General features: G+C 46.0%; 2 long non-coding RNA genes across 3 annotated transcripts; both read right to left on the reverse strand.

Moving 5' to 3' along the window:
• Positions 1–7665: 7665 nt before the first annotated feature.
• On the reverse strand, positions 7666–9387 carry LOC112271783. Of its 2 annotated transcripts, XR_002965189.1 has the most exons (4): positions 8997–9387; positions 8809–8922; positions 8362–8535; positions 7666–8289 (listed from the first exon to the last, which is right to left on the reverse strand). It is a non-coding gene; the product is annotated as an uncharacterized LOC112271783 (long non-coding RNA). The 2 variants fall into 2 exon arrangements; XR_002965188.1 differs by having other exon boundaries at positions 8809–9353.
• Positions 9388–10451: 1064 nt separating this feature from the next.
• Positions 10452–12682, reverse strand: LOC104583886. The gene is made up of 5 exons (XR_002965644.1): positions 12544–12682; positions 11433–11542; positions 11219–11366; positions 11007–11134; positions 10452–10909 (listed from the first exon to the last, which is right to left on the reverse strand). It is a non-coding gene; the product is annotated as an uncharacterized LOC104583886 (long non-coding RNA).

The raw sequence follows: 12682 nt of genomic DNA on the forward strand, positions 1-12682 counted from the left end.
AGTGGCTTAAATAGGCGCACACACACGCTAACAACCTGGCCACCATGCACTCCTCTAACCACTAATCTAGGCCACTAACTTGACCATGCCAGCACATGCGCACGCAAACGCACGCTGCCCACCTCGCTCGCCTGGCCGCGCGCACGACGCGGCTGCCTCCAACAGCCAGCAACGGCCCCTACTGCATGCAGCCGACTTGGTCCACACGCCTGAGCAACAAACCCATGCATGCCACTAATTAATCACTAGTCTAATCAAGATTACTACTAACACTCCGGGCCCGGCGGTCTTCGGATCTGCCGAGTTCTTTGTGCCCCGTCCGGATCCAGCTCGACCGTGGTTCTGGGTGTTGAAGTTGAAGTTGAAGATGGTGCTGATTTGCTTCGCGACGACGGCGGCGGTCCTTGGCGTAGGTTCTTCGGATCCGGCGATCGGCGACTTCCCCGCTGCCATGGGGCGGGCTCTAATCCAAGGTGTGAAGCGGAGCAGCGGCAGCGGCACGCCACCGATGGCGCCTGCTCGTCGCCTGTGTCGGGTCCAGAGGGGCTTCTTTGTAATTTTCTTTCAGTTCTGGGCCTTTCTGTAAGAACGGAGTTTTAATATTATCTTCACTTCCGTGAAAAAAAACAAGTTTAGGGGGCCAGAAATGCATTTTCAAAGTTCAACTTCAGGGGCTGTGGTGCATTTAACTCTTTATATTTTTATTTTATATTTATCTTAAGATCTCATTTTTAATTTTATATTAATGACAAAGTAGTTTTATTTTTTATATTTATATATCGCACGCCACATCCCAAATTCCAAAATTTGGCAGCCTCCCGCGCGGCCGCGACCGAGAAACCCTAACTTATCTCCAGCCGCCCCCACTCACGGGCCTCAACCACCAGAGCCCACCACACATAGCTTCCTTACGCAGACTCAGTTCCGGCCGCTCTCCCCCTATCCTCGGCTCGCTCGAGCCCCTCCCCGCCATCGCTAGACTGAATCCTGTCTACCGTCGCTCGTCCGTCCTCCACCCCGTCCTCCGCCCTCCTCTCCTCCGCCCACATCTCCATAGCCCATCGCCCGAACCCCTCCCGCCGTCGGCCGTCCGGCCTCCTCTGCTCATCCCCTCTTCCTTCGGACCAAGACCCTCCACTCTAGTGTGGCCTGAGCACAGTGTAGAACGTCGGACCCTCCTTCGTTGAGGTAAAAATGACACCTTCTATCTTAACTCTTGTAAGCTTGCTGTAGATTAAATGGCTATTAGCACGGATTTGTATTTTATGGAGATTTAAATCACATAGGTTTGGGACTTGATCGAAGGTCCTTTTAGAATTACAGCAGCTTGTTTTTATTTTCAGATAGTCTTTTAGTTATTAGTTACAGCAATGAGAGTTTGTGTTCATTTAATTCATAGAAGTTGGAAGTGATAGAGTTTTGATGAAGCTGACCTAGGTGGTGGCCATGCCCCGACCACACACTCATTTGTTTCAGAGTACAATTCGTGCGCACTTTGAAACAAACCTAAAAACTGTCAAGGAAACTAATTTCCCTTAGCTTCTATCCTTGAGTGTGTTTGCTTGACGGTTTGTGGTCAAGGACTATTTCCTTGGCGGTTTTACCCCTTTTTTTGGCGGTTTTTGGCACTCAAGGCTGTCTTTTTATTTCATGCATGGCCCCGAGTCCATAAAATTTCATACACTACCTTTTTTTTTAAAGTCTGCCTTAGTTTAGTGCTTAGGAGTTGGAACCATTCAAAGTAGCTAGAACAAGGATCGAAGAAGTCACTCTGCTAGTATGCGTGCGTGCTTGCTGCTCATTCTTCACTGTGCTAGTATGCTTGCTAGTCCTCTTTTTTTTATTGAATCTTGAAACCATATTATCAATTATAGTTTTTTAAGATGTAAGCTTGATTTTTTTAACATATTTGCTTGCTACTCTCTTTTTTTTATTGAATCTTGAAACCATATTATCAATTATAGTTCTTTAAGATGTAAGCTTGATTTTTTTTACGTATTTAAGATTTGTTACCTAAATCATCATCTATGGTTTCCTCTAGCCAGACGCATTCTCACTAAGCACAGCTCGTGGAACATCCTCTCCCCATCGCTCGCCGCAGAGGAGATGGGTATCAAGGTGATTGGTGGATCCTATCCTCCCTTTCCATTCCCACTTGGATTTCGGGTTTGGTGGCGAATCGGCTAATGGACCGCCTTCGGTGTGTGTAGGGTTTGAGGCAACTGCTGCAGACCAAGACGCCCAAATCGATGAAGGATCGCACGCTGAAGGATTACTACCACAAAAGAATTGCAATGAATGCTAGCATAAGCATCTATCAATGTATGGTATGCTGCCCCCAACACAACCCTCATTCTAATGTTAGGGAGCTACTTGGAATTTTGCTATTAATTTAGTTTATGGTTTATATGCCCTTTTTTCTATTTTCCTAATATACCCAAGTGTGGAAATGCAAAAGTCACTAGCATTGTGTATTGCATTGTTCCCTATTTATTTTTTCGGGAAAAAAATAAAACTTTATGCTCCTTTTAACAGATTTCAAAAACGCTACACAACAACAAGGATGAAGAAACAAGGTACAAATAAATATATTTCAAGCACTCATGTTCTGCTTATAACATTTGTATTTATTTTGGTTTTGTTATACAGTCATATTCATGGCATTTGGCAGAAAACTATTTGCTTTGTGAAAGCTGGGATCGAGCCCATGTAAACAATTATTTCTTCATTGATTTTATTAGAGACATCCGTAAAAGTATGCTTAAATGGATTAGAGATATGCGTAAAAGTATGCTTAAATGGATCGCTTGTATGCAGCTATGTTTTTGATGGCACGCCTCCTGATATGAAGCAAGGAGAGCTTGCTAAAAGGTACTTCGATTTAATAGCTCTTGTGGTGATTGTGGTACTCCTCATGGGGTGGGGAAGCACCCCTATTTATAGTTGTACAAGACCATGGAATGTATGACAAGTGTCATCATCCTAAACATCCTACTACAATTCTTTAGAGTACTCTACAAGTATTTTAGTTTTAGAGAATTTCTACTTACTCATGAAGCTTCTTTAAGACCTTCAATGGTAGATAGCATCCCTCTTCATATAATCTCTCAAGCCTTATAGAATATTTCAATCTTCTCATATTCACTAGAAGGCTCCTTGTAAATCTTACTCCTCCAACAATCCAAAGTATTCTATAACCTTTTCAAGTATGCATTGCTATTTTTCAACACTCTCCAATTATCTAGAGTATTCCAGAATATTCTCAAGTATGCATTGCTATTTCTCAACAGATGCTAATTCTCGTAAGAAAACACAGACCGTTATGTCGGGCTTACTACTAACTACTACTAGCTACTGCGTATACATCTAGGAGGGGGCCTTGGCTGCTGGGGGTCCCTGGGCAGTCGCCTGGCTGCACAGCCCCAGGGCCGGCCCTGCATGGAGTAGCATGGCAGTTTCATTGCTTTTGTCGGAGAAGTACGCCAGCATGGAGGAGCCCAGGGCAACCCCTTGCATGATGTGTTCACAGCTCATAACAAGATGTGTGCCGCTCATGGAATATACAATGAAGCCATTGCCCGTTGTTCCGCCTGGAGAATGCAACCTTACCATAGAACGCTCAAAGTTGGCAAATTTGGTCTCGTCCAACCGAGACATTGTTTGTGATGCTGACAAAGAGAAGAAAAACAAACGAATCTTATCAGCATTACTATTTCTTATTTAACTTAACACTTAAGTTTCTAACTTAAACTAGAACTACAAATTCCAGCAACGATCGAGCATCACATTAAAAATCATATTCATGTTAAGCATACTCTAAAATAGTTTCTGCCAACCCAATTATTTACTATGTATTAAGTACAAGTGGTGGAGGCAGAAATAATTTTCAGGTGTGGCAAGATTAACAAAGATCAAATATGTACAGTGAAATGTATATATATATATATATATATATATATTATAGATGGATCTAGGTTACTTTAGCAATGATAGTCTTCAAATAAATCTGTATAAAAGAGTCAAATGAAACAAAAAAAAACAATTAATTAATAATATATTGAACTATTAAAGTATCAATGAATAGCCCTAGGTAAATTAATTAATAGGAAACTAGCTAGTAGCTGCCGGACATATATTAGCTTCTTTATGCTTTTTAAGAGGAGATTGGCTTCTTTTTGTTGAGTTTGCTAATTGGTATGTAGGCCAATCACGAGCCCAGCCACCAGATACAGCAAGTCAGCATGTATTCTCGACGTATGTTATGTATGTATACTATATATACTAGGTATTTTCTACATGTATGGCGGCCGCCAAAGCTAGCCACATAGTTGGCTCCGCCAGTGTTAAGTACTAAGTTAGCTACACCATTTTAAAATGCAGAGATATGATAAATTGCTAAGAAATTTACTGAAGATATATACTTATAAGCATGTGATACAAAGGAAAAATATGAGATTCTCGCGAAAAAAAGGAAAAATATGAGATGTCATTTCGAGGCACCAGAAATGTATTTATGGCATAAACTAGTTATTAGGCATGAACACTATTTTTTACTTGTCTTGTGACTAAACAAGACTGCATGTATGTGTACATCTATTCGTGAAACTCAAGGAATTTTGGGTTACGTTTTTTGCATGTGCATGCACAGAAATATATTTACTATGATTTATCTAGAGTAAATTTCAGAGAACCACACTTTTTGGGGCAGTTGTGTCGCCGAGTCACACTTAACGAAAAACCGTCCGCAAAAGCACGGTTTTTGAGGCCGTTTGTCTCGCTTAGCCCGAAACCGGGTTTGTAAGCAGTTTCACTTAAATGCTGACAGGTGGGACCTCACCTCTCAGAGACGATCGATCGTCCAGGTCGACGCGGGGCATGGACGCCCACAGGTGCCGCCACCGGCGAGACAAGAGGCTTAAGCCCACGGCCATCCGCACGTCCAGGAAGCCGAAGACGCGATGCAGCAGGTCGTCGGGGAGCGCGCTTAGCCTGTCGAGCTCTGGGGCCCCAGCTGGCATGGCCGTCCTCTATGCTGGGTCTCGCGCGAAGCAGCGCCTCGGCCCATTCCCGTGGAACACCGGTCGCATTACGTCGAGCAGATGGTGGGCGTCAATCGAATGAGATCATCCGGAACCTGCTTGGTTTGTACTCCGTAAACCGGAAGCCGGCGGCGAGAAGGGAAGCTGGCGGATCAGCCGTGGGACTCGGGCGGGTTGCTCATGACGAACAAGTCGTCGCCGGCGGCGAGCGTAACGGCGTCGTACTTGGGGTCGCTCATGCTGGGCAGCGGGGAGACGTCGCGCAGGATGTCGTCGTAGAGGAAGGCACGGCCGAGGTGGTCCGTGGCCACGATCTTGTCTTTGCCGCGGCCGGAGAGCACGAAGTTCATCGGGCAGATCCCTGGCTGATGGGTACAATGTAAGGACTGGGTTAGGAACGGAAGCCTTGATCTCTACTGCTGCCGGCGGCCCGGATCGCGCTCGCAATTCTATAAATATTGTACTGTACCCTCCTCTCGCGGTTTCACTTAAGTTGGGGGCTGATGTGGCGACCGACAGGTGGGTCCCACCTGTCAGGATTTAAGTGAAACCGCTTAGAAACCCGGTTTCGGACTAACTGACACAAACTGCCTAAAAAACTGTGGTTTTGTGGATAGTTTTTCGTTAAGTGTCGCTCGGTGATACGGCTGCCCCAAAAAGTATGATTTTCTTAAATTTACTCATTTATCTAAGTGTGCTGCCTATTTAAATGGAAAACCTAGAAAAACGACTTTGCAAACCAGCCCCTACACTTGTCTTAAATCAGGGAAGGATAGATCTAAAAGCCCTCCACTCTAGGCAAACTTTCATCTGGACCCTCGAATCAAACTCAAATCTAATTTCTATCCTCTTCTTCTACCTCCCGATGTGGAGCTCTCGGGAAAGCTCAGATGGCGCAGGGGCCGTCCAGCGCTGGCCGGCTAGGGCCAGCCGGCGGCGGCACGCTCAGGAGGGGTCTGGCCGTCCAGGGGGAACAGCGCGGCGCGGCGCCCTGTGGAGATGGGCGGAGGCGGAGCTTAACGCGCGCGGAGTAGTGGAGCTCGGCGAGAAGCAAGGGCGCTCACCGGCGGCGGTTCGCAGACTCTTGGCCCGGCGGCGGCTTGCGTTGGCGCAGGGGCAGAACGAGGCGTCGAGACGGCGCTGTGCGGCGGCGCCGGGCGAGAAGCTAGAGGCAGGGCAAGCGGAGACCGAGGAGGCTGAGGGATGGAGTGGAGAGGAGCTCGGCCGGGCGAGTGGATAAAAAGAAGGAGCGGGGGCAGCATGGGCGGGCGCAAGGCTGACGCCTGTGGCAGAGCTGCACAGCTGCAGGGAGCAAGGTTACACGGCTGGTCGATCGGCGACGCAGCAGTGCCGCATTGCTGCTCAACCGCTTCATGCTGCGATGGCATTGGAAGTCGGGCTAGGAGCCCTAGGCTATTTCGCAAGAGGAATCTAACGAGGTATATTAATCCATGATTAGCACATGTTTACTGTAGCATCACAGTCACTAGTCATGACGTAATTAGGTTCATTAGATTCGTCTCGCAAAGTAACCTAGGGGTTATGGAATGGGTTTTGTTAGTAATCTACGTTTAATACTCCTAAATAGCAATCTAACCCAAAGCATCCAAACAAGGCCAATGTATACACATGCTTCGCTGTGCCGGCCATGCGAAAGCTAGCTCCATCACTGCCCTGAAAGCTACTCTTACACCTCCACGGCCGAGGCAATGGTGTCGACGACTCTTGGCACGAGCGATCGCACTTCATCCTCGGTCTTGTTCGCGGTCCACATGAATCCCGGAGCGATCGTAAAGGGCGGCCGGAATTTTGCATTGTTTCCAGACCTAAAGATTACAGTTCCACCAGAGATTGATTTAATTAGCTAGGCCGATTGTCGTTTCGAACAGGCAACAACCCATGGAAGATCTCAGCGAAAAGGCTAACTTTTTTTTTTTGTTAGCGGACGGAAGCATCGTCGATCGTCCCGTGCCACGAACTGACGACCGTCGGCCGCGCAGGAACATTGCAGTGTCTGGTCAGAGAATCAGACGTAGCGATGCTGCCTTTTCCGTGGTCAATCAACAGGGACCGGGTGATGGTTCCGGGCGGTCGAGGCCCACACCACTACGGCGACTGAGCTAGCGCCACGTACGTACGAGCCCACGCTAGCTCTTGAGCGAAAAAGTGTACGATGATCTCTGAGACAGACTGACCCTCAAGGCATGGAACCTACCGGGCCCCAACCAAGCCTTGCGGTCTTGCCCGGGAGTGCCGCTTGCCAGAAGCCGTTGCGGCGCGCGAGCACTACGCCAGAGAAGCACGTCACTGCCGGTTCTAAACCCCCTTCACTACCGGATTATGAACCGGCTGCGGTCTCCAACCGGCAGCACACTCTGAGATAACAATACCGGTTCTGTTAGCGAACAAAATACTGTCGGGTTCGGAGCTCAACCGACAGCATTCTGCGAACAACACTGCCGGCTGCCGGCTCTAGGACCAAACCGACAGAATACTCTGAGATAACACTACCGGTTCAAGACCCGCACCGGCATTGTTAGGAAACAAAGACTGTCGGTTTGTAACCAAAACCGAAAGTCTCGGTGACGGCTGCAATAACACTGCCGGTTGTTCATACTGTCAGTGGTTTGTAGAACGACAGGTTTATATATAATTGCAACATAGAATGACAAGTTTATCAACAAAACATTACAAAATGTTCTTATCCCCCCACAAATTACAGCACACAGGGTTACAACTCAAATGTTTGATTGCACTAGTCTTCGGATCTTCTCTAGCCCATACTGATTCTTGTACTTCACGGACCGTGCAACAGAAAATCTTCCATTTTTTTCCAATATCTCAGCTAATATGAACTTGGCCAGCTCCCCTTGCAGTGCCTCCATCTCCATATCTAAGAGCCGGTTGTGTTTGAATTTCTTTTGCTTTTTTTGACTAGCTCCTTGTCATACTCCGCAGGAAAAGTGAAATACTGTGGGATCTTGTTGTCCCATATGGAATCCTTCTCACTTTCAGGAACCCTCCATGGCTTCCCATTCCACCTCCTGTACTTGATCGGGATGAAATCCCTTACAAGTGCGCCGAGGACAGTCCTGTATTTTGCCAAAGCTACTGACGGTTGGATCGGGTCACCGTATTCATCCAACTCTATGATGTGCCAGTGACCAGTAGGAAGCTGTGTAGAGGCTCACTTGGTTCTGGGCTTCCTGCTTCCCGAACCTTGGGCCCCCTCGGCTGGTGGAACCTCCTCCTATAGACAACAAGTAAGCTAAGAACCTAGTTCCTATCTCAATTAATTAGCGTGTCTGGATAACTAAGTTACCTGGTCAACTTGGTCATCTTGATCCAGGTCTAGACAAGTGCTTGGGCTTCATTCCTGCTCGCCGTCACTGCCCTCATTGACACCGACACCGTTTGTCGGTCCTAGTGGTATCAGCTGCTTCTTCTTGCATAAGGGTTCTTCGGCGACGGGATAACACACGACGACTAGTCATGGCTGTGACACGATCATGGTCAGTTTTGGGCACTAGTATGTCCAGCTAAAAATAAGCACACTAACTCAGGAATTGGGCACTACATTGTTCAACATCTATCTCATTTCAATCACACTTTTGGGCATTGATATGTTCACCATAGATCAAGAAACATTTGCTATTATGGATTTTGAACTGTTTGTACACAAAATCTAAATAAAAGAGGGAATAGCTGGTTATAGTTATCATCACGGGCATTTCAACGCACACCAAAGAGCAATGACGGACGCACTCACTGTGGTACGGCGTTGGGCATTGAAGAAGAGGATGGCGTGAGGCCTGTGGATGGCGGTGCGGGGGGTGGCGGTAGTCCTCCGTCGGCGTGGAGGAAGACGACGGCGCGGGCGACGCTAGGACATCAGCGAATTAGTTCTCATATGCAAAAACTCGAACACCTAAAGGGCATTGAGAGGGAGGCGCTCACCTTGAAGGTGGGAAAGACGCTCTCCGCGCGCTCCTCGAAGTCCTCGCTGTGATTGTCGACGTTGAGAGTTGCAGGAGCCTCGTTGGGAGCACGCGAGGGGTGCAGGACGGCGGCGCGGTGTGGGGAACGCCGGAGTGGTACAACGCAGCGTGGGCGAGGACGGCGTCACGCATCGATTACGCTGGCACAGGACGCTCGTGGATGCGCGGACGACACTGATGAAGAAGACCACGCGGTGATGCGAACGGACGGCGTCGCGGGGGGCGGTGGTGCTCCGTCGGCGTGGTGGTGCTCCGGCGGCGCGTAGGGGAACGACTGGCGCGAGGTTCAAATGACTTGCGAAAGTTTCAACCCGCGCCCGCGGAGTATATATATGGATTGTCAATCACTGCCGGGGCGAGATTACAAAAATCACTACTGGTACCGGGTCTGGCCTCGCCCCGGCTGTCGGTTCCATTGTATAGGGTCACGACTCTTGGTTAAGTAAATATTCTATTCCATTCTTAACGAAATCCTCTTATAGCGCAGCGGTTAATTCCTCTATTTGTGTACCCTGAAACCCGCAATCGAACTCCTTCTGTTAAAAGTTTTTAACTTTTATTATTTTGTATAAAGACACTAGCGCACTCTGCACACTAAGAATTCCTTTTATAATATCACTGCTGGTTCTGTGTATATATAACAATATTTTCCTTGTAAAAATTAAATATGAAGAAGCTTGTGAAGCATGTCGAACCTGACTATGTCCAAATGGCTTGAATTTTTTTTAGCAAGCAAGTACATCCAAATTATGTCCCCCACACAAGATATTAGGTTTTTCTGCTCAATATTTTAATTATTATATTTTTCTTGGTGCTAAACGGGGCAAACGAGGGTTCATTACATCTTGAAAACACAAGAAATTTGCATCGAACTCTGCGGTGATCAGCCTCCTAGGGCACATGAGACCCTGTGGGATAGTTTAGCACCATTCCGGAACTGCTCGGCGCCACGCTCAGTTCAACCTATAATTACTCGGTGGCATCACGCAGAAATTTGATGAAACTAAAAAAAGTGCCAAACCAGCTCCGAAAAATCTCAAACTTGGTGCTTGCTTCACAAGTTACAAGAGCAAGCCTTAGAAAAAGTTTGAGACCAATGCGACACCGGAGTTCAAGCGGACCACAGAAAGCTTAGGAACCTATGTCTATAGTCATGGTTCGATGGAAGGGATCATGTAGCTTTGTGAAGCATGTTGAACCTGACTATGTCCAAATGGCTTGAAGTTTTTTAGCAAGCAAATACACCCAAATTATGTCCCCACACAAGATTTTAGGTTTTTCTGCTCAATATTTTAATTATTATATTTTTCTTGGTGCCAAACGGGGCAAACGAGGGTTCATTACATCTTGAAAACACAAGAAATTTGCAAAAAGTCGATTAAACTAAAAAAAGTGCCAAACCAACTCTGAAAAATCTCAAACTTGGTGCTTGCTTCACCAGTTGCATGTAATTCACTAGTTGCCAAACCAACACGCATAATATAAATTAGTTCAGTACAAAGCACAACAACTCAGAATAGTTCATTACAACCAACAACCAAGACTAAATTAAATTCCTAGAACTTCATGACATCATACCACGTACTCGGAGAAGTGCAGGTCATTAATTTCGTAGGCACAAATGTCACTGATGTAGATCATTGTATTTATTAGTGCACTCTCCTTTGCTTCACAAGATCGTTCACAAGGTCTACTCATTACCATCAGCAGTGGTCCAGAACTTCCCCTAGTCACAACAATTCTTTCCTAGATTCCCTCTGAAGTGAAAATAGGTTCACCAAAATGCCAACTATAACCACCCAATTGATGAAGGGCTTGGTTTATAATGGCTCCAAAGCTACAACTTGCGTATGTTAAGTCATATGCCTCCCTCTACAATGTTGACAAAAATGTGGTGGTTATCAGAACCTTGCATATATACATAGACATAACAATGAATCTAAATTTAGATATAAGTTGGGAGACTGACCACATCATTTATGTTGTTGGCAGCAATAGATTCACAAAAGTTGTCAATATCATGGTGAAGGCCCCTTCCAAAGCTCCCATTCTAGTGGAGGAGTATGTTGGAATATTGTACCCAATCCTTTCAAGTGCCTTTAAACATTCATGCAACATATTTTTAGACACTAATTAAGTGATATTGGCCGCTGCCCCTCCTAGAGATGTATAAAATCTCACCTCGCTGATTACCCGGCCGCCCTAGCGTAAACAGTGAAACCAATTTTACATTGTGTGTGTCCATTCTCCAGAGGGAATGTTTCGACAGCAATGTGATCAACCCAAAATGTAGAAGTGTCTCTCTGAGCCATGGTATAGGTTGAATGGTCTACATTTAACAATTATATATCAGAACAAAATATTTATTCATATATCTTTAAAACATGTTACTTACTATGCTTGGATACGGGAAGTTTGCCCTCTGCAATGCTGGTTCGAAGCCCATTTCAAATGCATAGTTAGGTGGCAGATCCGGTGAAGGTAGCTCCCCGGCCATCTCTTTTCCTAAATTATGCTGGTTTTAGAGTAGTTGCGAAACAAAGAGCAGCACTAGCCGTTTTATAGGCGACGTGATGTGGCACTGTTTTATAGCCGTTTTACTGGCAGCAGTGCTCATGCTGTTGGCGGGAGCACTGTTTTGCTCGTGAACATCATCACTGTCAATTAGTATTAGAAACCGGCAGTGATATGGAACATCAGTGCCGGATATCACAAGTATTAGAATCCGGCAGTGATATGGAACATCAGTGCCGGATATCACAAAGCCAAACCCGCTACCAGGTGCCGCACGACCAATACAAGATGGGGATCACACAAGCCACGAGCATTCCACTAGAGTTGGAATTCGGCACTCCGCCTGACAAATATAAAACTATACTACTGCCACCGATTGAGCTAGCAGAATTTTGTTAACGCCGTTTGAATTAGCAGATAATTCCTTTTTTCTGCCAGCTTATCTTAAAATATTATACTTTACTCCGTTTCAAATTATAAGATGCTTTGAGTTATTATCTGTCTCAGGATTAGCAGAAGTAGAATCCAGGTTAAGAGAGATTTCATGCATAGGCAAGATGGCATCAGGTATACACTGAAGATTTCATGCATAGGCAAGATGGCATCATAAGCTTGACAGGGTGATCTAGTGTGATCTTGCACAGTGAAACTAAGCCACTTCTCTTTCCATTCCATTTGCATTGGACTGAAGGCTTCCAACCATTCCATACCCAAAATAGCATCATAACATTGCAGAGGTAAGATCTTGAATGTGTTAGTGAATAACACACCTTGAGCAGTCCAAGAACAGTTGACAACTTCATGGGTGCATTGCAATAGAGTACCATCGGCTACCTTGACAGACATAGGTTGTGCTATAGGTGTCCAAGGTTTCAGTGTTGCAGCTACATGTTCACTAATAAAATTGTGTGAACTACCAGAATGTACCAGAATAATGGCAGGTTGTCTCTTAATGAATGCATATAGTTTGAGAGTGTGTGGAGCATTCAGACCTTTTGCAGCTTGGTCAGATAAAGCCATGAGCTCATCAGGATTAGAGTCACTGAACAGAATCATCGTAACAATCACCCAGAGCATTCCAGACTTCTTCAATAATATTGAGGGGAACATTGGCTGGACACTTGTGTTGAG

This window comes from Brachypodium distachyon, chromosome 3, assembly GCF_000005505.3.
Source record: "Brachypodium distachyon strain Bd21 chromosome 3, Brachypodium_distachyon_v3.0, whole genome shotgun sequence".
Classification (NCBI taxonomy): domain Eukaryota; kingdom Viridiplantae; phylum Streptophyta; class Magnoliopsida; order Poales; family Poaceae; genus Brachypodium; species Brachypodium distachyon.